Genomic DNA, 26612 nt, shown 5'->3' on the forward strand with positions numbered 1-26612 from the left:
GCCTGAATGTTTGCAACCGCGGCAGAGCTAGGCAGGCTCAATTGTGCAGCAATGCAAACTGCAAAACCTGACCAAATTTCACGGGTGTACAAGAAACCACGGGGGATTTACAAGCAGATGTTCACCCGGAAACGCCGGAGGCCTGCCGGCCGCAAGATTCCAGAATTCTTCCAAAGACGCCTTGAAAGCAGTGAAACGCTCCTATGTTGCAATACCTCAGAACCGCATTCTGAGTGTTCCCGGCAGAGGTCATTCGGCTGAACACAACCGTGGACTAATTAGAGCCAGATGTAGGCAGTGCCGTCCATAGTGCTGGATGGACAGTGGTGGCGTGCCCAACAACTGAGCTCTAGGTGTCAACAATTTCACAAAGTGCCATAAGTTGACGTTCAACTTACTGCTCCGGTTGAGTAGAGTGTAGCTGTCAAAGCTGGAATCAGTAGCACTCAGGTGAGAAGAACGAGAAGCAGATATACCCAGTCCGCTCGCCGTGTCCTACGGGGTCCAGCCTATCTGGCTGCCAAGCCTGAATGTTTGCAACCGCGGCAGAGCTAGATAGGCGCAATCGTGCAGCAATGCAAACTGCATAACCTGGCCAAATTTCACGGGTGTACAAGAAACCACGGGCGATTTACAAGCAGATGTTCACCCGGAACCGCTGCAGGCATGCCGGCAGCAAGATTCCGGAATTCTTCCTAAGAAGTCTTGAAAGCAATGAAACGCTCCCATGTTGCAATAACTCAGAACCTCTTTCTGAGTGTTCCCGGCAGAGGTCATTCAGCTGAACACAACCGTGGACTAATTAGATCAAGATATAGGTAGTGTCGTCCATAGTGCTGGATGGACAGTGGTGGAGTGCCCAACAACTGAGCTCTAGTTCTCAACACTTTCACAAAGTGCCATAAGTTGAGGTCCAGCTTACTGATCCGGTTGAGTAGATTGTAGCTGTCAAAGCTGGAATCAGTAGCACTCAGGTGAGAAGAACGAGAAGCAGATATACCCAGTCCGCTGGCCGTGTCCTACTTTGACCAGCCTATCTGGCGGCCATGTGTGAATGTTTGCAACCGCGGAAGAGCTAGGCAGGCGCAATTGTGCAGCAATGCAAACTGCATAACCTGGCCAAATTTCACGGGTGTACAAGAAACCACGGGGGATTTACAAGGAGATGTTCACCCGGAACCGCCGGAGGCCTTGCCGGCAGCAAGATTCCGGAATTCTTCCTAAGAAGCCTTGAAAGCAGTGAAACGCTCCTATGTAGCAATAACTCAGAACCTCATTCTGAGTGTTCCCAGCAGAGGTCATTCAGCTGAACACAACCGTGGACTAATTAGAGCCAGATGTAGGCAGTGCCGTCCATAGTGCTGGATGGACAGTGGTGGCGTGCCCAACAACTGAGCTCTAGTTCTCAACACTTTCACAAAGTGCCATAAGTTGAGGTTCAGCTTACTGCTCCGGTTGAGTAGAGTGTAGCTGTCAAAGCTGGAATCAGTAGCACTCAGGTGAGAAGAACGAGAAGCAAATATACCCAGTCCGCTGGCCATGTCCTACGGGGACCAGCCTATCTGGCTTCCACGCCTGAATGTTTGCAACCGCGGCAGAGCTAGGCAGGCTCAATTGTGCAGCAATGCAAACTGCAAAACCTGGCCAAATTTCACGGGTGTACAAGAAACCACGGGGGATTTACAAGCAGATGTTCACCCGGAAACGCCGGAGGCCTGCCGGCCGCAAGATTCCAGAATTCTTCCAAAGACGCCTTGAAAGCAGTGAAACGCTCCTATGTTGCAATACCTCAGAACCTCATTCTGAGTGTTCCCAGCAGAGGTCATTCGGCTGAACACAACCGTGGACTAATTAGAGCCAGATGTAGGCAGTGCCGTCCATAGTACTGGATGGACAGTGGTGGCGTGCCCAACAACTGAGCTCTAGTTCTCAACACTTTCACAAAGTGCCATAAGTTGAGGTTCAGCTTACTGCTCCGGTTGAGTAGAGTGTAGCTGTCAAAGCTGGAATCAGTAGCACTCAGGTGAGAAGAACGAGAAGCAGATACACCCAGTCCGCTGGCCGTGTCCTCCGTGGACCAGCCTATCTGGCTGTCACGCCTGAATGTTTGCAACCGTGGCAGAGCTAGGCAGGCGCAATTGTGCAGCAATGCAAACTGCATAACCTGGCCAAATTTCACGGGTGTACAAGAAACCACGGGGGATTTACAAGGAGATGTTCACCCGGAACCTCCGGAGGCCTTGCCGGCAGCAAGATTCCGGAATTCTTCCTAAGAAGCCTTGAAAGCAGTGAAACGCTCCTATGTAGCAATAACTCAGAACCTCATTCTGAGTGTTCCCAGCAGAGGTCATTCAGCTGAACACAACCGTGGACTAATTAGAGCCAGATGTAGGCAGTGCCGTCCATAGTGCTGGATGGACAGTGGTGGCGTGCCCAACAACTGAGCTCTAGTTCTCAACTCTTTCACAAAGTGCCATAAGTTGAGGTTCAGCTTACTGCTCCGGTTGAGTAGAGTGTAGCTGTCAAAGCTGGAATCAGTAGCACTCAGGTGAGAAGAACGAGAAGCAGATACACCCAATCCGCTGGCCGTGTCCTACGGGGTCCAGCCTATCTGGCTGCCAAGCCTGAATGTTTGCAACCGCGGCAGAGCTAGACAGGCGCAATCGTGCAGCAATGCAAACTGCATAACCTGGCCAAATTTCACGGGTGTACAAGAAACCACGGGCGATTTACAAGCAGATGTTCACCCGGAACCGCTGGAGGCCTGCCGGCAGCAAGATTCCGGAATTCTTCCTAAGAAGCCTTGAAAGCAGTGAAACGCTTCTATGTTGCCATACCTCAGAACCTCATTCTGAGTGTTCCCGGCAGAGGTCATTCGGCTGAACACAACCGTGGACTAATTAGAGCCAGATGTAGGCAGTGCCGTCCATAGTGCTGGATGGACAGTAGTGGCGTGCCCAACAACTGAGCTCTAGTTCTCAACACTTTCACAAAGTGCCATAAGTTGAGGTTCAGCTTACTGCTCCGGTTGAGTAGAGTGTAGCTGTCAAAGCTGGAATCAGTAGCACTCAGGTGAGAAGAACGAGAAGCAGATATACCCAGTCTGCTGGCCGTGTCTACGGGGACCAGCATATCAGGCTGCCACGCCTGAATGTTTGCAACCGCGGCAGAGCTAGGCAGGCGCAATTGTGCAGCAATGCAAACTGCATAACCTGGCCAAATTTCACGGGTGTACAAGAAACCACGGGGGATTTACAAGGAGATGTTCACCTGGAACCGCCCGAGGCCGGTCGGCAGCAAGATTCCGGAATTCTTCCTAAGAAGCCTTGAAAGCAATGAAACGCTCCCATGTTGCAATAACTCAGAACCTCTTTCTGAGTGTTCCCGGCAGAGGTCATTCAGCTGAACACAACCGTGGACTAATTAGATCAAGATATATGTAGTGTCGTCCATAGTGCTGTATGGACAGTGGTGGAGTGCCCAACAACTGAGCTCTAGTTCTCAACACTTTCACAAAGTGCCATAAGTTGAGGTCCAGCTTACTGATCCGGTTGAGTAGAGTGTAGCTGTCAAAGCTGGAATCAGTAGCACTCAGGTGAGAAGAACGAGAAGCAGATATACCCAGTCCGCTGGCCGTGTCCTACTTTGACCAGCCTATCTGGCGGCCATGTGTGAATGTTTGCAACCGCGGCAGAGCTAGGCAGGCGCAATTGTGCAGCAATGCAAACTGCAAAACCTGTCCAAATTTTACGGGTGTACAAGAAACCACGGGGGATTTACAAGCAGATGTTCACCCGGAACCGCCGGAGGCCTGCCGGCCGCAAAATTCCTGAATTCTTCCAAAGAAGCCTTGAAAGCAGTGAAACGCTCCTATGTTGCAATACCTCAGAACCTCATTCTGAGTGTTCCCGGCAGAGGTCATTCGGCTGAACACAACCGTGGACTAATTAGAGCCAGATATAGGCAGTGCCGTCCATAGTGCTGGATGGACAGTGGTGGCGTGCCCAACAACTGAGCTCTAGGTGTCAACAATTTCACAAAGTGCCATAAGTTGACGTTCAACTTACTGCTCCGGTTGAGTAGAGTGTAGCTGTCAAAGCTGGAATCAGTAGCACTCAGGTGAGAAGAACGAGAAGCAGATATACCCAGTCCGCTGGCCGTGTCCTACGGGGTCCAGCCTATCTGGCTGCCAAGCCTGAATGTTTGCAACCACGGCAGAGCTAGGCAGGCGCAATTGTGCAGCAATGCAAACTGCATAACCTGGCCAAATTTCACGGGTGTACAAGAAACCACGGGCGATTTACAAGCAAATGTTCACCCGGAACCGCTGGAGGCCTGCCGGCAGCAAGATTCCGGAATTCTTCCTAAGAAGCCTTGAAAGCAGTGAAACGCTTCTATGTTGCCATACCTCAGAACCTCATTCTGAGTGTTCCCGGCAGAGGTCATTCGGCTGAACACAACCGTGGACTAATTAGAGCCAGATGTAGGCAGTGCCGTCCATAGTGCTGGATGGACAGTAGTGGCGTGCCCAACAACTGAGCTCTAGTTCTCAACACTTTCACAAAGTGCCATAAGTTGAGGTTCAGCTTACTGCTCCGGTTGAGTAGAGTGTAGCTGTCAAAGCTGGAATCAGTAGCACTCAGGTGAGAAGAACGAGAAGCAGATATACCCAGTCTGCTGGCCGTGTCTTCCGGGGACCAGCCTATCTGGCTGCCACGCCTGAATGTTTGCAACCACGGCAGAGCTAGGCAGGCGCAATTGTGCAGCAATGCAAACTGCATAACCTGGCCAAATTTCACGGGTGTACAAGAAACCACGGGGGATTTACAAGGAGATGTTCACCCGGAACCGCCGGAGGCCTTGCCGGCAGCAAGATTCCGGAATTCTTCCTAAGAAGCCTTGAAAGCAGTGAAACGCTCCTATGTAGCAATAACTCAGAACCTCATTCTGAGTGTTCCCAGCAGAGGTCATTCAGCTGAACACAACCGTGGACTAATTAGAGCCAGATGTAGGCAGTGCCGTCCATAGTGCTGGATGGACAGTGGTGGCGTGCCCAACAACTGAGCTCTAGTTCTCAACTCTTTCACAAAGTGCCATAAGTTGAGGTTCAGCTTACTGCTCCGGTTGAGTAGAGTGTAGCTGTCAAAGCTGGAATCAGTAGCACTCAGGTGAGAAGAACGAGAAGCAGATACACCCAGTCCGCTGGCCGTGTCCTCCGTGGACCAGCCTATCTGGCTGCCACGCCTGAATGTTTGCAACCGCGGCAGAGCTAGGCAGGCGCAATTGTGCAGCAATGCAAACTGCATAACCTGGCCAAATTTCACGGGTGTACAAGAAACCACGGGAGATTTACAAAGAGATGTTCACCCGGAACAGCCGGAGGCCTGCCGGCAGCAAGATTCCGGAAATCTTCCACAGAAGCCTTGAAAGCAGTGAAAAGCTCCTATGTTGCAATAACTCAGAACCTTATTCTGAATGTTCTCGGCAGAGGTCATTCGGCTGAACACAACCGTGGACTAATTAGAGCCAGATGTAGGCAGTGCCGTCCATAGTGCTGGATGGACAGTGGTGGCGTGCCCAACAACTGAGCTCTAGTTCTCAACACTTTCACAAAGTGCCATAAGTTGAGGTTCAGCTTACTGCTCCGGTTGAGTAGAGTGTAGCTGTCAAAGCTGTAATCAGTAGCACTCAGGTGAGAAGAACGAGAAGCAGATATACCCAGTCCGCTGGCCGTGTCCTACGGGGACCAGCCTATCTGGCTTCCACGCCTGAATGTTTGCAACCGCGGCAGAGCTAGGCAGGCGCAATTGTGCAGCAATGCAAACTGCATAACCTGGCCAAATTTCACGGGTGTACAAGAAACCACGGGGGATTTACAAGGAGATGTTCACCTGGAACCGCCCGAGGCCGGTCGGCAGCAAGATTCCGGAATTCTTCCTAAGAAGTCTTGAAAGCAATGAAACGCTCCCATGTTGCAATAACTCAGAACCTCTTTCTGAGTGTTCCCGGCAGAGGTCATTCAGCTGAACACAACCGTGGACTAATTAGATCAAGATATAGGTAGTGTCGTCCATAGTGCTGGATGGACAGTGGTGGAGTGCCCAACAACTGAGCTCTAGTTCTCAACACTTTCACAAAGTGCCATAAGTTGAGGTCCAGCTTACTGATCCGGTTGAGTAGAGTGTAGCTGTCAAAGCTGGAATCAGTAGCACTCAGGTGAGAAGAACGAGAAGCAGATATACCCAGTCCGCTGGCCGTGTCCTACTTTGACCAGCCTATCTGGCGGCCATGTGTGAATGTTTGCAACCGCGGAAGAGCTAGGCAGGCGCAATTGTGCAGCAATGCAAACTGCATAACCTGGCCAAATTTCACGGGTGTACAAGAAACCACGGGGGATTTACAAGGAGATGTTCACCCGGAACCGCCGGAGGCCTTGCCGGCAGCAAGATTCCGGAATCCTTCCTAAGAAGCCTTGAAAGCAGTGAAACGCTCCTATGTAGCAATAACTCAGAACCTCATTCTGAGTGTTCCCGGCAGAGGTCATTCAGCTGAACACAACCGTGGACTAATTAGAGCCAGATGTAGGCAGTGCCGTCCATAGTGCTCGATGGACCGTGGTGGCGTGCCCAACAACTGAGCTCTAGTTCTCAACACTTTCACAAAGTGCCATAAGTTGAGGTTCAGCTTACTGCTCCGGTTGAGTAGAGTGTAGCTGTCAAAGCTGGAATCAGTAGCACTCAGGTGAGAAGAACGAGAAGCAGATATACCCAGTCTGCTGGCCGTGTCTTCCGGGGACCAGCCTATCTGGCTGCCACGCCTGAATGTTTGCAACCGCGGCAGAGCTAGGCAGGCGCAATTGTGCAGCAATGCAAACTGCATAACCTGGCCAAATTTCACGGGTGTACAAGAAACCACGGGGGATTTACAAGGAGATGTTCACCTGGAACCGCCCGAGGCCGGTCGGCAGCAAGATTCCGGAATTCTTCCTAAGAAGCCTTGAAAGCAATGAAACGCTCCCATGTTGCAATAACTCAGAACCTCTTTCTGAGTGTTCCCGGCAGAGGTCATTCGGCTGAACACAACCGTGGACTAATTAGATCAAGATATAGTTAGTGTCGTCCATAGTGCTGGATGGACAGTGGTGGAGTGCCCAACAACTGAGCTCTAGTTCTCAACACTTTCACAAAGTGCCATAAGTTGAGGTCCAGCTTACTGATCCGGTTGAGTAGAGTGTAGCTGTCAAAGCTGGAATCAGTAGCACTCAGGTGAGAAGAACGAGAAGCAGATATACCCAGTCCGCTGGCCGTGTCCTACTTTGACCAGCCTATCTGGCGGCCATGTGTGAATGTTTGCAACCGCGGAAGAGCTAGGCAGGCGCAATTGTGCAGCATTGCAAACTGCATAACCTGGCCAAATTTCACGGGTGTACAAGAAACCACGGGAGATTTACAAGGAGATGTTCACCCGGAACAGCCGGAGGCCTGCCGGCAGCAAGATTCCGGAAATCTTCCAAAGAAGCCTTGAAAGCAGTGAAAAGCTCCTATGTTGCAATAACTCAGAACCTTATTCTGAATGTTCTCAGCAGAGGTCATTCGGCTGAACACAACCGTGGACTAATTAGAGCCAGATGTAGGCAGTGCCGTCCATAGTGCTGGATGGACAGTGGTGGCGTGCCCAACAACTGAGCTCTAGTTCTCAACACTTTCACAAAGTGCCATAAGTTGAGGTTCAGCTTACTGCTCCGGTTGAGTAGAGTGTAGCTGTCAAAGCTGGAATCAGTAGCACTCAGGTGAGAAGAACGAGAAGCAAATATACCCAGTCCGCTGGCCATGTCCTACGGGGACCAGCCTATCTTGCTTCCACGCCTGAATGTTTGCAACCGCGGCAGAGCTAGGCAGGCTCAATTGTGCAGCAATGCAAACTGCAAAACCTGGCGAAATTTCACGGGTGTACAAGAAACCACGGGGGATTTACAAGCAGATGTTCACCCGGAAACGCCGGAGGCCTGCCGGCCGCAAGATTCCAGAATTCTTCCAAAGACGCCTTGAAAGCAGTGAAACGCTCCTATGTTGCAATACCTCAGAACCTCATTCTGAGTGTTCCCGGCAGAGGTCATTCGGCTGAACACAACCGTGGACTAATTAGAGCCAGATGTAGGCAGTGCCGTCCATAGTACTGGATGGACAGTGGTGGCGTGCCCAACAACTGAGCTCTAGTTCTCAACACTTTCACAAAGTGCCATAAGTTGAGGTTCAGCTTACTGCTCCGGTTGAGTAGAGTGTAGCTGTCAAAGCTGGAATCAGTAGCCCTCAGGTGAGAAGAACGAGAAGCAGATACACCCAGTCCGCTGGCCGTGTCCTCCGTGGACCAGCCTATCTGGCTGTCACGCCTGAATGTTTGCAACCGTGGCAGAGCTAGGCAGGCGCAATTGTGCAGCAATGCAAACTGCATAACCTGGCCAAATTTCACGGGTGTACAAGAAACCACGGGGGATTTACAAGGAGATGTTCACCCGGAACCTCCGGAGGCCTTGCCGGCAGCAAGATTCCGGAATTCTTCCTAAGAAGCCTTGAAAGCAGTGAAACGCTCCTATGTAGCAATAACTCAGAACCTCATTCTGAGTGTTCCCAGCAGAGGTCATTCAGCTGAACACAACCGTGGACTAATTAGAGCCAGATGTAGGCAGTGCCGTCCATAGTGCTGGATGGACAGTGGTGGCGTGCCCAACAACTGAGCTCTAGTTCTCAACTCTTTCACAAAGTGCCATAAGTTGAGGTTCAGCTTACTGCTCCGGTTGAGTAGAGTGTAGCTGTCAAAGCTGGAATCAGTAGCACTCAGGTGAGAAGAACGAGAAGCAGATACACCCAATCCGCTGGCCGTGTCCTACGGGGTCCAGCCTATCTGGCTGCCAAGCCTGAATGTTTGCAACCGCGGCAGAGCTAGACAGGCGCAATCGTGCAGCAATGCAAACTGCATAACCTGGCCAAATTTCACGGGTGTACAAGAAACCACGGGCGATTTACAAGCAGATGTTCACCCGGAACCGCTGGAGGCCTGCCGGCAGCAAGATTCCGGAATTCTTCCTAAGAAGCCTTGAAAGCAGTGAAACGCTTCTATGTTGCCATACCTCAGAACCTCATTCTGAGTGTTCCCGGCAGAGGTCATTCGGCTGAACACAACCGTGGACTAATTAGAGCCAGATGTAGGCAGTGCCGTCCATAGTGCTGGATGGACAGTAGTGGCGTGCCCAACAACTGAGCTCTAGTTCTCAACACTTTCACAAAGTGCCATAAGTTGAGGTTCAGCTTACTGCTCCGGTTGAGTAGAGTGTAGCTGTCAAAGCTGGAATCAGTAGCACTCAGGTGAGAAGAACGAGAAGCAGATATACCCAGTCTGCTGGCCGTGTCTACGGGGACCAGCATATCTGGCTGCCACGCCTGAATGTTTGCAACCGCGGCAGAGCTAGGCAGGCGCAATTGTGCAGCAATGCAAACTGCATAACCTGGCCAAATTTCACGGGTGTACAAGAAACCACGGGGGATTTACAAGGAGATGTTCACCTGGAACCGCCCGAGGCCGGTCGGCAGCAAGATTCCGGAATTCTTCCTAAGAAGCCTTGAAAGCAATGAAACGCTCCCATGTTGCAATAACTCAGAACCTCTTTCTGAGTGTTCCCGGCAGAGGTCATTCAGCTGAACACAACCGTGGACTAATTAGATCAAGATATAGGTAGTGTCGTCCATAGTGCTGTATGGACAGTGGTGGAGTGCCCAACAACTGAGCTCTAGTTCTCAACACTTTCACAAAGTGCCATAAGTTGAGGTCCAGCTTACTGATCCGGTTGAGTAGAGTGTAGCTGTCAAAGCTGGAATCAGTAGCACTCAGGTGAGAAGAACGAGAAGCAGATATACCCAGTCCGCTGGCCGTGTCCTACTTTGACCAGCCTATCTGGCGGCCATGTGTGAATGTTTGCAACCGCGGCAGAGCTAGGCAGGCGCAATTGTGCAGCAATGCAAACTGCAAAACCTGGCCAAATTTTACGGGTGTACAAGAAACCACGGGGGATTTACAAGCAGATGTTCACCCGGAACCGCCGGAGGCCTGCCGGCCGCAAAATTCCTGAATTCTTCCAAAGAAGCCTTGAAAGCAGTGAAACGCTCCTATGTTGCAATACCTCAGAACCTCATTCTGAGTGTTCCCGGCAGAGGTCATTCGGCTGAACACAACCGTGGACTAATTAGAGCCAGATATAGGCAGTGCCGTCCATAGTGCTGGATGGACAGTGGTGGCGTGCCCAACAACTGAGCTCTAGGTGTCAACAATTTCACAAAGTGCCATAAGTTGACGTTCAACTTACTGCTCCGGTTGAGTAGAGTGTAGCTGTCAAAGCTGGAATCAGTAGCACTCAGGTGAGAAGAACGAGAAGCAGATATACCCAGTCCGCTGGCCGTGTCCTACGGGGTCCAGCCTATCTGGCTGCCAAGCCTAAATGTTTGCAACCACGGCAGAGCTAGGCAGGCGCAATTGTGCAGCAATGCAAACTGCATAACCTGGCCAAATTTCACGGGTGTACAAGAAACCACGGGCGATTTACAAGCAAATGTTCACCCGGAACCGCCGGAGGCCTTGCCGGCAGCAAGATTCCGGAATTCTTCCTAAGAAGCCTTGAAAGCAGTGAAACGCTCCTATGTAGCAATAACTCAGAACCTCATTCTGAGTGTTCCCAGCAGAGGTCATTCAGCTGAACACAACCGTGGACTAATTAGAGCCAGATGTAGGCAGTGCCGTCCATAGTGCTGGATGGACAGTGGTGGCGTGCCCAACAACTGAGCTCTAGTTCTCAACACTTTCACAAAGTGCCATAAGTTGAGGTTCAGCTTACTGCTCCGGTTGAGTAGAGTGTAGCTGTCAAAGCTGGAATCAGTAGCACTCAGGTGAGAAGAACGAGAAGCAGATACACCCAGTCCGCTGGCCGTGTCCTCCGTGGACCAGCCTATCTGGCTGCCACGCCTGAATGTTTGCAACCGCGGCAGAGCTAGGCAGGCGCAATTGTGCAGCAATGCAAACTGCATAACCTGGCCAAATTTCACGGGTGTACAAGAAACCACGGGAGATTTACAAAGAGATGTTCACCTGGAACAGCCGGAGGCCTGCCGGCAGCAAGATTCCGGAAATCTTCCAAAGAAGCCTTGAAAGCAGTGAAAAGCTCCTATGTTGCAATAACTCAGAACCTTATTCTGAATGTTCTCGGCAGAGGTCATTCGGCTGAACACAACCGTGGACTAATTAGAGCCAGATGTAGGCAGTGCCGTCCATAGTGCTGGATGGACAGTGGTGGCGTGCCCAACAACTGAGCTCTAGTTCTCAACACTTTCACAAAGTGCCATAAGTTGAGGTTCAGCTTACTGCTCCGGTTGAGTAGAGTGTAGCTGTCAAAGCTGGAATCAGTAGCACTCAGGTGAGAAGAACGAGAAGCAGATATACCCAGTCCGCTGGCCGTGTCCTACGGGGACCAGCCTATCTGGCTTCCACGCCTGAATGTTTGCAACCGCGGCAGAGCTAGGCAGGCTCAATTGTGCAGCAATGCAAACTGCAAAACCTGGCCAAATGTCACGGGTGTACAAGAAACCACGGGGGATTTTCAAGCAGATGTTCACCCGGAAACGCCGGAGGCCTGCCGGCCGCAAGATTCCAGAATTCTTCCAAAGACGCCTTGAAAGCAGTGAAACGCTCCTATGTTGCAATACCTCAGAACCTCATTCTGAGTGTTCCCGGCAGAGGTCATTCGGCTGAACACAACCGTGGACTAATTAGAGCCAGATGTAGGCAGTGCCGTCCATAGTGCTGGATGGACAGTGGTGGCGTGCCCAACAACTGAGCTCTAGTTCTCAACACTTTCACAAAGTGCCATAAGTTGAGGTTCAGCTTACTGCTCCGGTTGAGTAGAGTGTAGCTGTCAAAGCTGGAATCAGAAGCACTCAGGTGAGAAGAACGAGAAGCAGATACACCCAGTCCGCTGGCCGTGTCCTCCGGGGACCAGCCTATCTGGCTGTCACGCCTGAATGTTTGCAACCGCGGCAGAGCTAGGCAGGCGCAATTGTGCAGCAATGCAAACTGCATAACCTGGCCAAATTTCACGGGTGTACAAGAAACCACGGGGGATTTACAAGGAGATGTTCACCCGGAACCGCCGGAGGCCTTGCCGGCAGCAAGATTCCGGAATTCTTCCTAAGAAGCCTTGAAAGCAGTGAAACGCTCCTATGTAGCAATAACTCAGAACCTCATTCTGAGTGTTCCCAGCAGAGGACATTCAGCTGAACACAACCGTGGACTAATTAGAGCCAGATGTAGGCAGTGCCGTCCATAGTGCTGGATGGACAGTGGTGGCGTGCCCAACAACTGAGCTCTAGTTCTCAACTCTTTCACAAAGTGCCATAAGTTGAGGTTCAGCTTACTGCTCCGGTTGAGTAGAGTGTAGCTGTCAAAGCTGGAATCAGTAGCACTCAGGTGAGAAGAACGAGAAGCAGATACACCCAGTCCGCTGGCCGTGTCCTACGGGGACCAGCATATATGGCTGCCACGCCTGAATGTTTGCAACCACGGCAGAGCTAGGCAGGCGCAATTGTGCAGCAATGCAAACTGCATAACCTGGCCAAATTTCACGGGTGTACAAGAAACCACGGGAGATTTACAAGGAGATGTTCACCCGGAACCGCTGGAGGCCTGCCGGCAGCAAGATTCCGGAAACCTTCCAAAGAAGCCTTGAAAGCAGTGAAAAGCTCCTATGTTGCAATAACTCAGAACCTTATTCTGAGTGTTCCCGGCAGAGGTCATTCGGCTGAACACAACCGTGGACTAATTAGAGCCAGATGTATGCAGTGCCGTCCATAGTGCTGGATGGACAGTGGTGGCGTGCCAAACAACTGAGCTCTAGTTCTCAACACTTTCACAAAGTGCCATAAGTTGAGGTTCAGCTTACTGCTCCGGTTGAGTAGAGTGTAGCTGTCAAAGCTGGAATCAGCAGCACTCAGGTGAGAAGAACGAGAAGCAGATATACCCAGTCCGCTGGCCGTGTCCTATGGGGACCAGCCTATATGGCAGCCATGCCTGAATGTTTGCAACCGCGGCAGAGCAAGACAGGCGCAATTGTGCAGCAATGCAAACTGCATAACCTGGCCAAATTTCACGGGTGTACAAGAAACCACGGGGGATTTACAAGGAGATGTTCACCCGGAAACGCCGGAGGCCTGCCGGCAGCAAGATTCCGGAATTCTTCCAAAGAAGCCTTGAAAGCAGTGAAAAGCTCCTATGTTGCAATAACTCAGAACCTCATTCTGAGTGTTCCCGACAGAGGTCATTCGGCTGAACACAACCGAGGATTAATTAGAGCCAGATGTAGGCAGTGCCGTCCATAGTGCTGGATGGACAGTGGTGGCGTGCCCAACAACTGAGCTCTAGTTCTCAACACTTTCACAAAGTGCCATAAGTTGAGGTTCAGCTTACTGCTCCGGTTGAGTAGAGTGTAGCTGTCAAAGCTGGAATCAGTAGCACTCAGGTGAGAAGAACGAGAAGCAGATACACCCAGTCCGCTGGCCGTGTCCTACGGGGACCAGCCTATATGGCTGCCACGCCTGAATGTTTGCAACCGCGGCAGAGCTAGGCAGGCGCAATTGTGCAGCAATGCAAACTGCATTACCTGGCCAAATTTCACGGGTGTACAAGAAACCTCGGGGGATTTACAAGGAGATATTCACCTGGAACCGCCGGAGGCCTGTTGGCAGCACGATTCCGGAATTCTTCCTAAGAAGCCTTGAAAGCAATGAAACGCTCCCATGTTGCAATAACTCAGAACCTCTTTCTGAGTGTTCACGGCAGAGTTCATTCAGCTGAACACAACCGGGGACTAATTAGATCAAGATATAGGCAGTATCATCCATAGTACTGGATGGAAAATGGTGGCGTGCCCAACAACTGAGCTCTAGTTCTCAACACTTTCACAAAGTGCCATAAGTTGAGGTTCAGCTTACTGCTCCATTTGAGTAGAGTGTAGCTGTCAAAGCTGGAATCAGTAGCACTCAGGTGAGAAGAACGAGAAGCAGATATACCCAGTCCGCTGGCCGTGTTTTCCGGGGACCAGCCTATCTGGCTGCCACGCCTGAATGTTTGCAACCGCGGCAGAGCTAGGCAGGCGCAATTGTGCAGCAATGCAAACTGCATAACCTGGCCAAATTTCACGGGTGTACAAGAAACCACGGGGGATTTACAAGCAGATATTCACCCGGAACCGACGGAGGCCTTGCCGGCAGCAAGATTCCGGAATTCTTCCTAAGAAGCCTTGAATGCAGTGAAACGCTCCTATGTAGCAATAACTCAGAACCTCATTCTGAGTTTTCCCAGCAGAGGTCATTCAGCTGAACACAACCGTGGACTAATTAGAGCCAGATGTAGGCAGTGCCGTCCATAGTGCTGGATGGACAGTGGTGGCGTGCCCAACAACTGAGCTCTAGTTCTCAACACTTTCACAAAATGCCATAAGTTGAGGTTCAGCTTACTGCTGTGGTTGAATAGAGTGTAGCTGTCAAAGCTGGAATCAGTAGCACTCAGGTGAGAAGAACGAGAAGCAGATATACCCAGTCCGCTGGACGCGTCCTTCGGGAACAAGTCTATCTGGCTGCCACGCCTGAATGTTTGCAACCGCGGCAGAATTAGGCAGGCACAATTGTGCAGCAATGCAAACTGCATAACCTGGCCAAATTTCACGGGTGTACAAGAAACCACGGGGGATTTACAAGGAGATATTCACCCGGAATCGTCGGAGGCCTGCCGGCAGCAAGATTCCGGAATTCCTCCTAAGAAGCCTTGAAAGCAGTGAAACGCTCCGATGTTGCAATACCTCAGAACCTCATTCTGAGGCTTCCCGGCAGAGGTCATTTGGCTGAACACAACCGTGAACTAATTAAAGCCAGATGTAGTCAGTGCCGTCCATAGTGCTGGATGGACAGTGGTGGCGTGCCCAACAACTGAGCTCTAGTTCTCAACACTTTCACAAAGTGCCATAAGTTGAGGTTCAGCTTAGTGCTCCGGTTGAGTGGAGTGTAGCTGTCAAAGCTGGAATCATTAGCACTCAGGTGAGAAGAACGAGAAGCAGATATACACAGTCCGCTGTCTGTTTCCTACGGGGACCAGCCTATCTGGCAGCCACGCCTGAATGTTTGCAACCGCGGCAGAGCTAGACTTGCGCAATTGTGCAGCAATGCAAACTGCATAACCTGGCCAAATTTCACGGGTGTACAAGAAACCACGGGCGATTTACAAGCAGATGTTTACCCGGAACCGCTGGAGGCCTGCCAGCAGCAAGATTCCGGAATTCTTCCTAAGAAGCCTTGAAAGCAGTGAAACGCTCCTATGTTGCAGTAACTCAGAACCTCATTCTGACTGTTCCCGGCAGAGGTCATTCAGCTGAACACAACCATGGACTAATTAAAGCCAGTTGTAAGCAGTGCCGTCCATAGTGCTGGATGGACAATGGTGGCGTGCCCAACAAGTGAGCTCTAGTTCTCAACACTTTCACAAAGTGCCATAAATTGAGGTTCAGCTTACTGCTCCAGTTGAGTAGAGTGTAGCTATCAAAACTGGAATCAGTAGCACTCAGGTGAGAAGAAGGAGAAGCAGATATACCCAGTCCGCTGTCCGTGTCCTAAGGGGACGAGCCTATCTGGCTGCCAAGCCTGAATGTTTGCAATCGCGGCAGAGCTAGGCAGGCGCAATCGTGCAGCAATGCAAACTGCATAATCTGGCCACATTTCACGGGTGTACAAGAAACCTCGGGGGATTTACAAGCAGATGTTCAACCGGAACATCCGGAGGCCTGCCGGCAGCAAGATTCCGGAATTCTTCCTAAGAAGCCTTGAAAGCAGTGATACGCTCCTATGTTGCAATAACTCAGAACCTCATTGTGAGTGTTCCCGGCAGAGGTCATTCGGCTGAACACAACCGTGGACTAATTAGAGCCAGATGTAGGCAGTGCCGTCCACAGTGCTGGATGGACAGTGGTGGCGTGCCCAACAACTGAGCTCTAATTCTCAACACTTTCACAAAGTGCCATAAATTGAGGTTCAGCTTACTGCTCCTGTTGAGTAGAGTGTAGCTGTCAAAGCTGGAATCAGTAGCTCTCAGGTGAGAAGAACGAGAAGCAGATATACCCAGTCCGCTGGCCGTGTCCTATGGGGACCAGCCTATCTGGCTGCCACGCCTGAATGTTTGCAACCGCGGCAGAGCTAGTCAGGCGCAGTTGTGCGGCAAGGCAAACTGCATAACCTGGCCAAATTTCACGGGTGTACAAGAAACCACGGGGGATTTACAAGGAGATGTTCACCCGGAACCGCCGGAGGCCTGCCAGCAGCAAGATTCCACAATTCTTCCTAAGAAGCCTTGAAAGCATTTAAAGGCCCCTATGTTGCAATAACTCAGAACCTCATTCTGAGTTTTCCCGGCAGAGGTCATTCGGCTGAACACATCCGTGGACTAATTAGAGCCAGATGTATGCAGTGCCGTCCATAGTGCTGGATGGACAGTGGTGGCGTGCCCAACAACTGAGCTCTAGTTCTCAACACTTTCACAAAGTGCCATAAGTTGAGGTTCAGCTTACTGCTCCGGTTGAGTAGAGTGTAGCTGCCAAAGCTGGAATCAGTAGCACTCAGGTGAGAAGAACGAGAAGCAGATATACCCAGTCCGCTGTCAGTGTCCTACGGGGACCAGCCTGTCTGGCTGCCATGCCTGAATGTTTGCAACCGCGGCAGAGCTAGGCAGGCGCAATTGTGCAGCAATGCAAACTGCATAACCTGGCCAAATTTCACGGGTGTACAAGAAACCACGGGGGATTTACAAGGATATGTTCACCGGGAACAGCCGGAGACCTGCCGGCAGCAAGATTCCGGAATTCTTCCAAAGAAGCCTTGAAAGCAGTGAATCGCTCCTATGCTGCAATACCTCAGAACCTCATTCTGAGTGTTCCCGGCAGAAGTCATTCAGCTGAACACAACCGTGGACTAATTAGAGCCAGATGTAGGCAGTGCCGTCCATAGTGCTGGATGGACAGTGGTGGCGTGCCCAACAACTGAGCTCTAGTTCTCAACACTTTCACAAAGTGCCATAAGTTGAGGTTCAGCTTACTGCTCCGGTTGAGTAGAGTGTAGCTGTCAAAGCTGGAATCAGTAGCACTCAGGTGAGAAGAACGAGAAGCAGATATACCCAGTCCGCTGGCCGTGTCCTACGGGGACAAGCCTATCTGGTTGCCAAGCCTGAATGTTTGCAACCGCGGCAGAGCTAGGCAGGCGCAATCGTGCAGCAATGCAAACTGCATAAGCTGGCCAAATTTCACGGGTGTACAAGAAACCACGGGGGATTTACAAGCAGATGTTCACCCGGAAGAGCCGGAGGCCTGCCGGCGGCAAGAGTCCGGAATTCTTCCTAAGAAGCCTTGAAAGCAGTGAAACGCTCCTATGTGGCAATAACTCAGAACCTCATTCTGAGCGTTCCCAGCAGAGGTCATTCAGCTGAACACAACCGTGGACTAATTAGAGCCAGATGTTGGCAGTGCCATTCATAGTGCTGGATGGACAGTGGTGGCGTGCCCAACAACTGAGCTCTAGGTCTCAACACTTTCACAAAGTGCCATAAGTTGACGTTCAACTTACTGCTCCGGTGGAGTAGAGTGTAGCTGTCAAAGCTGGAATCAGTAGCACTCAGGTGAGAAGAACGAGAAGCAGATATACCCAGTCCGCTGGCCGTGTCCTACGGGGACAAGCCTATCTGGCTGCCAAGCCTGAATGTTTGCAACCGCGGCAGAGCTAGGCAGGCGCAATCGTGCAGTAATGAAAACTGCATAACCTGGCCAAATTTCACGGGTGTACAAGAAACCACGGGGGATTTACAAGCAGATGTTCACCCGGAACAGCCGGAGTCCTGCCGGCAGCAAGATTCCGAAATTCTTACTAAGAAGCCTTGAAAGCAGTGAAACGTTCCTATCTTGCAATAACTCAGAACCTCATTCTGACTGTTCCCGGCAGAAGTCATTCGGCTGAACACAACTGTGGACTAATTAGAGCCAGATGTAGGCAGTGCCGTCCATAGTGCTGGATGGACAGTGGTGGCATGCCCAACAACTGAGCTCTAGTTCTCAACACTTTCACAAAGTGCCATAAGTTGAGGTTCAGCTTACTGCTCCGGTTGAGTAGAGTGTAGCTGTCAAAGCTGGAATCAGTAGCACTCAGGTGAAAAGAACGAGAAGCAGATATACCCAGTCCGCTGGCCGTGTCTTCCGGGGACCAGCCTATCTGGCTGCCACGCCTGAATGTTTGCAACCGCGGCAGAGCTAGGCAGGCGCAATTGTGCAGCAATGCAAACTGCATAACCTGGCCAAATTTCACAGGTGTAAAAGAAACCACAGGGGATTTACAAGGAGATGTTCACCCGGAACAGCCGGAGGCCTGCCGGCAGCAAGATTCCGGAATTCTTCCAAAGAAGCCTTGAAAGCAGTGAAAAGCTCCTATGTTGCAATAACTCAGAACCTTATTCTGAGTGTTCCCGGCAGAGGTCATTCGGCTGAACACAACCGTGGACTAATTAGAGCCATATGTAGGCAGTATAGTCCATAGTGCTGGATGGACAGTGTTGGCGTGCCCAACAACTGAGCTCTAGTTCTCAACACTTTCACAAAGTGCCATAAGTTGAGGTTCAGCTTACTGCTCCGGTTGAGTAGAGTGTAGCTGTCAAAGCTGGAATCAGTATAACTCAGGTGAGAAGAACGAGAAGCAGATGTACCCAGTCCGCTGGCCGTGTCCTACGGGGACCAGCCTATCTGGCTGCCACGCCTGAATGTTTGCAACAGCGGCAGAGCTAGGCAGGCGCAACCGTGCAGCAATGCAAACTGCATAACCTGGCCAAATTTAACGGGTGTACAAGAAAACACGGGGAATTTACAAGCAGATGTTCACCCGTAACCGCCGGAGGCCTGCCGGCAGCAAGATTCCGGAATTCTTCCTAAGAAGCCTTGAAAGCAGTGAAACGGTCCTATGTTGCAATAACTCAGAACCTCATTCTGACTGTTCCCGGCAGAGGTCATTCAGCTGCACACAACCGTGGACTAATTAGAGCCAGATGTAGGCAGTGCCGTCCATAGTGCTGGATGGACAGTGGTGGCGTGCCCAACAACTGAGCTCTAGTTCTCAACACTTTCACAAAGTGCCATAAGTTGAGGTTCAGCTTACTGCTCCGGTTGAGTAGAGTGTAGCTGTCAAAGCTGGAATATGTAGCATTCAGGTGAGAAGAACGAGAAGCAGATATACCCAGTCCGCTGGCCGTGTCTTCCGGGGACCAGCCTATCTGGCTGCCACGCCTGAATGTTTGCAACCGCGGCAGAGCTAGGCAGGCACAATTGTGCAGCAATGCAAACTGCATAACCTGGCCAAATTTCACGGGTGTTCAAGAAACCACGGGGGATTTACAAGGAGATGTTCACCTGGAACAGCCGGAGGCCTGCCGGCAGCAAGATTCCGTAATTCTTACTAAGAAGCCTTGAAAGCAGTGAAACGCTCCTATGTTGCAATACCTCAGAACCTCATTCTGAGTGTTCCCGGCCGAGGTCATTCGGCTGAACACAACCGTGGACTAATTAGAGCCAGATGTAGGCAGTGCCGTCCATAGTGCTGGATGGACAGTGGTGGCGTGCCAAACAACTGACCTCTAGTTCTCAACACTTTCACAAAGTGCCATAAGTTGAGGTTCAGCTTACTGCTCCGGTTGAGTAGAGTTTAGCTGTCAAAGCTGGAATCAGTAGCACTCAGGTGAGAAGAACGAGAAGCAGTTATACCCAGTCCGCTGGCAGTGTCTTCCGTGGACCAGCCTATCTAGCTGCCACGCCTGAATGTTTGCAACCGTGGCAGAGCTAGGCAGGCGCAATTGTGCAGCAATGCAAACTGCATAACCTGGCCAAATTTCACGGGTGTACAAGAAACCACGGGGGATTTACAAGGAGATGTTCACCCGGAAGCGCCGGAGGCCTGCCGGCATGAAGATTCCGGAATTCTTCCTAAGAAGCCTTGAAAGCAGTGAAACGCTCCTATGTTTCAATACCTCAGAACCTCATTCTGAGTGTTCCCGGCAGAGGTCATTCGGCTGAACACAACCGTGGAATAATTAGAGCCAGATGTAGGCAGTGCCGTCCATAGTGCTGGATGGACAGTGGTGGCGTGCCCAACAACTGAGCTCTAGGTCTCAACACTTTCACAAAGTGCCATAAGTTGACGTTCAACTTACTGCTCCGGTTGAGTAGAGTGTAGCTGTCAAAGCTGGAATCAGTAGCACTCAGGTGAGAAGAACGAGAAGCAGATATACCCAGTCCGCTGGCCGTGTCCTACGGGGACAAGCCTATCTGGCTGCCAAGCCTGAATGTTTGCACCCGCGGCAGAGCTAGGCAGGCGCAATCGTGCAGCAATGAAAACTGCATAACCTGGCCAAATTTCACGGGTGTACAAGAAACCACGGGGGATTTACAAGCAGATGTTCACCCGGAACAGCCGGAGGACTGCCGGCAGCAAGATTCCGTAATTCTTACTAAGAAGCCTTGAAAGCAGTGAAACGTTCCTATCTTGCAATAACTCAGAATCTCATTCTGACTGTTCCCGGCAGAGGTCATTCGGCTGAACACAACTGTGGACTAATTAGAGCCAGATGTAGGCAGTGCCGTCCATAGTGCTGGATGGACAGTGGTGGCATGCCCAACAACTGAGCTCTAGTTCTCAACACTTTCACAAAGTGCCATAAGTTGAGGTTCAGCTTACTGCTCCGGTTGAGTAGAGTGTAGCTGTCAAAGCTGGAATCAGTAGCACTCAGGTGAAAAGAACGAGAAGCAGATACACCCAGTCCGCTGGCCGTGTCTTCCGGGGACCAGCCTATCTGGCTGCCATGCCTGAATGTTTGCAACCGCGGCAGAGCTAGGCAGGCGCAATTGTGCAGCAATGCAAACTGCATAACCTGGCCAAATTTTACAGGTGTAAAAGAAACCACAGGGGATTTACAAGGAGATGTTCACCCGGAACAGCCGGAGGCCTGCCGGCAGCAAGATTCCGGAATTCTTCCAAAGACGCCTTGAAAGCAGTGAAAAGCTCCTATGTTGCAATAACTCAGAACCTTATTCTGAGTGTTCCCGGCAGAGGTCATTCGGCTGAACACAACCGTGGACTAATTAGAGCCAGATGTAGGCAGTATAGTCCATAGTGCTGGATGGACAGTGTTGGCGTGCCCAACAACTGAGCTCTAGTTCTCAACACTTTCACAAAGTGCCATAAGTTGAGGTTCAACTTACTGCTCTGGTTGAGTAGAGTGTAGCTGTCAAAGCTGGAATCAGTATAACTCAGGTGAGAAAAACGAGAAGCAGATGTACCCAGTCCGCTGGCCGTGTCCTACGGGGACCAGCCTATCTGGCTGCCACGCCTGAATGTTTGCAACAGCGGCAGAGCTAGGCAGGCGCAATCGTGCAGCAATGCAAACTGCATAACCTGGCCAAATTTCACGGGTGTACAAGAAACCACTGGGGATTTACAGGCAGATGTTCACCCGTAACCGCCGGAGGCCTGCCAGCAGCAAGATACCGGAATTCTTCCTAAGAAGCCTTGAAAGCAGTGAAACGCTCCTATGTTGCAATAACTCAGAACCTCATTCTGAGTGTTCCCGGCAGAAGTCATTCTGCTGAACACAACCGTGGACTAATTAGAGCCAGATGTAGGCAGTGCCGTCCATAGTGCTGGATGGACAGTGGTGGCGTGCCCAACAACTGAGCTCTAGTTCTCAACACTTTCACAAAGTGCCATAAGTTGAGGTTCAGCTTACAGCTCCGGTTGAGTAGAGTGTAGCTGTCAAAGCTGGAATCAGTAGCACTCAGGTGAGAAGAACGAGAAGCAGATATACCCCGTCCGCTGGCCGTGTCCTTCGGGAACAAGTCTATCTGGCTGCCACGCCTGAATGTTTGCAACCGCGGCAGAATTAGGCAGGCACAATTGTGCAGCAATGCAAACTGCATAATCTGGCCAAATTTCACGGGTGTACAAGAAACCACGGGGGATTTACAAGGAAATGTTCACCCGGAACCGTCGGAGGCCTGCCGGCAGCAAGATTCCGGAATTCTTCCTAAGAAGCCTTGAAAGCAGTGAAACGCTCCGATGTTGCAATACCTCAGAAACTCATTCTGAGGCTTCCCGGCAGAGGTCATTCGGCTGAACACAACTGTGGACTAATTAGAGCCAGATGTAGTCCGTGCCGTCCATAGTGCTGGATGGACAGTGGTGGCGTGCCCAACAACTGAGATCTAGTTCTCAACACTTTCACAAAGTGCCATAAGTTGAGGTTCAGCTTAGTGCTCCGGTTGAGTTGAGTGTAGCTGTCAAAGCTGGAATCAGTAGCACTCAGGTGAGAAGAACGAGAAGCAGATATACCCAGTCCGCTGGCCGTGTCCTACGGGGACCAGCCTATCTGGCTGCCATGCCTGAATGTTTGCAACCGCGGCAGGGCTAGGCAGGAGCAATTGTGCAGCAATGCAAACTGCATAACCTGGCCAAATTTCACGGGTGTACAAGAAACCAGGGGGGATTTACAAGGAGATGTTCACCCGGAACCGCCGGAGGCCTGCCGGCAGCAAGATTCCGGAATTCTTCCTAAGAAGCCTTGAAAGCAGTGAAACGCTCCTATGTTGCAATACCTCAGAACCTCATTCTGAGTGATCCAGGCAGAGGTCATTCGGCTGAACACAACCGTGGACTAATTAGGGCCGGATGTATGCCATACGGTCCATAGTGCTGAATGGACAGTGGTGGCGTGCCCAACAAGTGAGCTCTAGTTCTCAACACTTTCACAAAGTGCCATAAGTTGAGGTTCAGCTTACTTCTCCGGTTGAGTAGAGTGTAGCTGTCAAAGCTGGAATCAGTAGCACTCAGGTGAGAAGAACGAGAAGCAGATATACCCAGTCCGCTGGCCGTGTCTTCCGGGGACCAGTCTATCTGGCTGCCATGCCTGAATGTTTGCAACCGCGGCAGAGCTAGGAAGGAGCAATTGTGCAGCAATGCAAACTGCATAACCTGGCCAAATTTCACGGGTGTACAAGAAACCACGAGGGATTTACAAGGAGATGTTCACACGGAACCGCTGGGGGCCTGTCGGCAGCAAGATTACAGAATTCTTCCTAAAAAGCCTTGAAAGCAGTGAAACGCTCCTATGTTGCAATACCTCAGAACCTCATTCTGAGTGTTCCCGGCAGAGGTCATTCAGCTGAACACAACCATGGGCTAGGTAGAGCCAAATTTTGGCAGTGCCGTCCATAGTGCTGGATGAACAGTGGTGGCGTGCCCAACAAGTGAGCTCTAGTTCTCAACACTTTCACAAAGTGCCATAAGTTGAGGTTCAGCTTACTGCTCCGGTTGACTAGAGTGTAGGTGTCAAAACTGGAATCAGTAGCACTCAGGTGAGAACAAGGAGAAGCAGATATACCGAATCCGCTGGCTGTGTCCTACGGGGACCAGCCTATCTGGCTGCCACGCCTGAATGTTTGCAACCGCGGCAGAGCTAGGCGGGTGCAATTGTGCTGCAATGCAAACTGCATAACCTTGCCAAATTTCACGGGTGTACAAGAAACCACGGGGGATTTACAAGGAGATGTTCACCAGGAACCGCCGGAGGCCTGCCGGCAGCAAGATTCCGGAATTCTTCCTAAGAAGCCTTGAAAGCAGTGAAACGCTCCTATGTTTCAATACCTCAGAACCTCATTCTGAGTGTTCCCGGCAGAGGTCATTCGGCTGAACACAACCGTGGACTAATTAGAGCCAGATGTAGGCAGTGCCGTCCATAGTGCTGGATGGACAGTGGTGGCGTGCCCAACAACTGAGCTCTAATACTCAAAACTTTCAAAAATTGCCATAATTTAAGGTTCAGCTTATTGCTCCAGTTGAGCAGAGTGTAGCTGTCAAAGCTGGAATCAGTAGCACTCAGGTGAGAAGTACGAGAAGCAGATATACCCAGTCCGCTGGCCGTGTCTTCCGGGGACCAGCCTATCTGGCTGCCACGCCTGAATGTTTGCAACCGCGGGAGAGCTAGGCAGGCGCAATTGTGCAGCAATGCAAACTGCATAACCTGGCCAAATTTCACGGGTGTACAAGAAACCACGGGGGATTTACAAGCAGATGTTCACCCGGAACCGCCAGAGGCCTGCCGGCAGCAAGATTCCGGAATTCTTCCTAAGAAGCCTTGATAGCAATGAAACGCTCCTATGTTGCAATAACTCAGAACCTCATTCTGACTGTTCCCGGCAGAGGTCATTCAGCTGAACACAACCGTGCACTAATTAGAGCCAGATGTAGGCAGTGACGTCCAGAGTGCTGGAAGGACAGTGGTGGCGTGCCCAACAACTGAGCTCTAGTTCTCAACACTTTCACAAAGTGCCATAAGTTGATGTTCAGCTTACTGCTCCGGTTGAGTAGAGTGTAGCTGTCAAAGCTGGAATCTGTAGCACTCAGGTGAGAAGAACGAGAAGCAGATATACCCAGTCCGCTGGTCGTGTCCTACGGGGATCAGCCTATCTGGCTGCCAAGCCTGAATGTTTGCAACCGCGGCAGAGCTTGGCAGGCGCAATTGTGCAGCAATGCAAACTGCATAACCTGGCCAAATTTCACGGGTGTACAAGAAACCACGGGGGATTTACAAGCAGATGTTCACCCGGAACAGCCGGAGGCCTGCCGGCAGCAAGATTCCGGAATTCTTCCTAAGAAGCCTTGAAAGCAGTGAAACGTTCCTATGATGCAATAACTCAGAACCTCATTCTGACTGTTCCCGGCAGAGGTCATTCAGCTGAACACAACCGTGGACTAATTAGAGCCAGATGTAGGCAGTGCCGTCCATAGTGCTGGATGGACAGTGGTGGCGTGCCCAACAACTGAGCTCTAGTTCTCAACACTTTCACAAAGTGCCATAAGTTGAGGTTCAACTTACTGCTCCAGTTGAGTAGAGTGTAGCTGTCAAAGCTGGAATCAGTAGCACTCAGGTGAGAAGAACGAGAAGCAGATATACCCAGTCCGCTGGCCGTGTCTTCCAGGGACCAGCCTATCTGGCTGCCACGCCTGAATGTTTGCAACCGCGGCAGACCTAGGCAGGCGTAATTGTTCAGCAATGCAAACTGCATAAGCTGGCCAAATTTCACGGGTGTACAAGAAACCAGGGGGGATTTACAAGCATATGTTCACCCGGAACCACCGGAGGCCTGTCGGCAACAAGATTCCGGAATTCTTCCTAAGAAGCCTTGAAAGCAATGAAACGCTCCCATGTTGCAATAACTCAGAACCTCTTTCTGAGTGTTCCCGGCAGAGGTCATTCAGCTGAACACAACCGTGGACTAATTAGATCAAGAAATAAGCAGTATCGTCCATAATGCTGGATGGACAGTGGTGGCGTGCCCAACAACTGAGCTCTAGTTCTCAACACTTTCACATAGTGCCATAAGTTGAGGTTCAGCTTACTGCTCCGGTTGAGTAGAGTGTAGCTGTCAAAGCTGGAATCAGTAGCACTCAGGTGAGAAGAAGGAGAAGCAGATATACCCAGTCCGTTGGCCGTGTCCTACGGTGACCAGCCTATCTGGCTGCCATGCCTGAATGTTTGCAACCATGGCAGAGCTAGGCAGGCGCAATTGTGCAGCAATGCAAACTGCATAACCTGGCCAAATTTCACGGGTGTACAAGAAACCACGGGGGATTTACAAGCAGATGTTCACCCGGAACCGCCGGAGGCCTTGCCGGCAGCAAGATTCCGGAATTCTTCCTAAGAAGCCTTGAAAGCAGTGAAACGCTCCTATGTAGCAATAACTCAGAACCTCATTCTGAGTGTTCCCAGCAGAGGTCATTCAGGTGAACACAACCGTGGACTAATTAGAGCCAGATGTAGGCAGTGCCGTCCATAGTGCTGGATGGACAGTGGTGGAGTGCCGAACAACTGAGCTCTAGTTCTCAACACTTTCACAAAGTGCCATAAGTTGAGGTTCAGCTTACTGCTCCGGTTGAGTAGAGTGTAGCTGTCAAAGCTGGAATCAGTAGCACTCATGTGAGAAGAACGAGAAGCAGATATACCCAGTCCGCTGGCCGTGTCTTCCGGGGACCAGCCTATCTGGCTGCCACGCCTGAATGTTTGCAACCGCGGCAGAGCTAGGCAGGCGCAATTGTGCAGCAATTCAAACTGCATAACCTGGCCAAATTTCACGGGTGTACAAGAAACCACGGGGGATTTACAAGGAGATGTTCACCCGGAACCGCCGGAGGCCTGCCGACAGCAAGATTCCGGAAATCTTCCTAAGAAGCTTTGAAAGCAGTGAAACGCTCCTATGTTGCAATAACTCAGAACCTCATTATGACTGTTCCGGGCAGTGGTCATTTGGATGAACACAACCGTGGACTAATTAGAGCCAGATGTAGGCAGTGCCGTCCATAGTGCTGGATGGACAGTGGTGGCGTGCCCAACAACTGAGCTCTAGTTCTCAACACTTTCACAAAGTGCCATAAGTTGAGGTTCAACTTACTGCGCCG

The sequence above is a fragment of the Dipodomys merriami genome, unplaced genomic scaffold, assembly GCF_024711535.1.
Source record: "Dipodomys merriami isolate MVZ:Mamm:240054 unplaced genomic scaffold, mDipMer1.0.p SCAF_9, whole genome shotgun sequence".
NCBI classification, from domain to species: Eukaryota; Metazoa; Chordata; class Mammalia; order Rodentia; family Heteromyidae; genus Dipodomys; species Dipodomys merriami.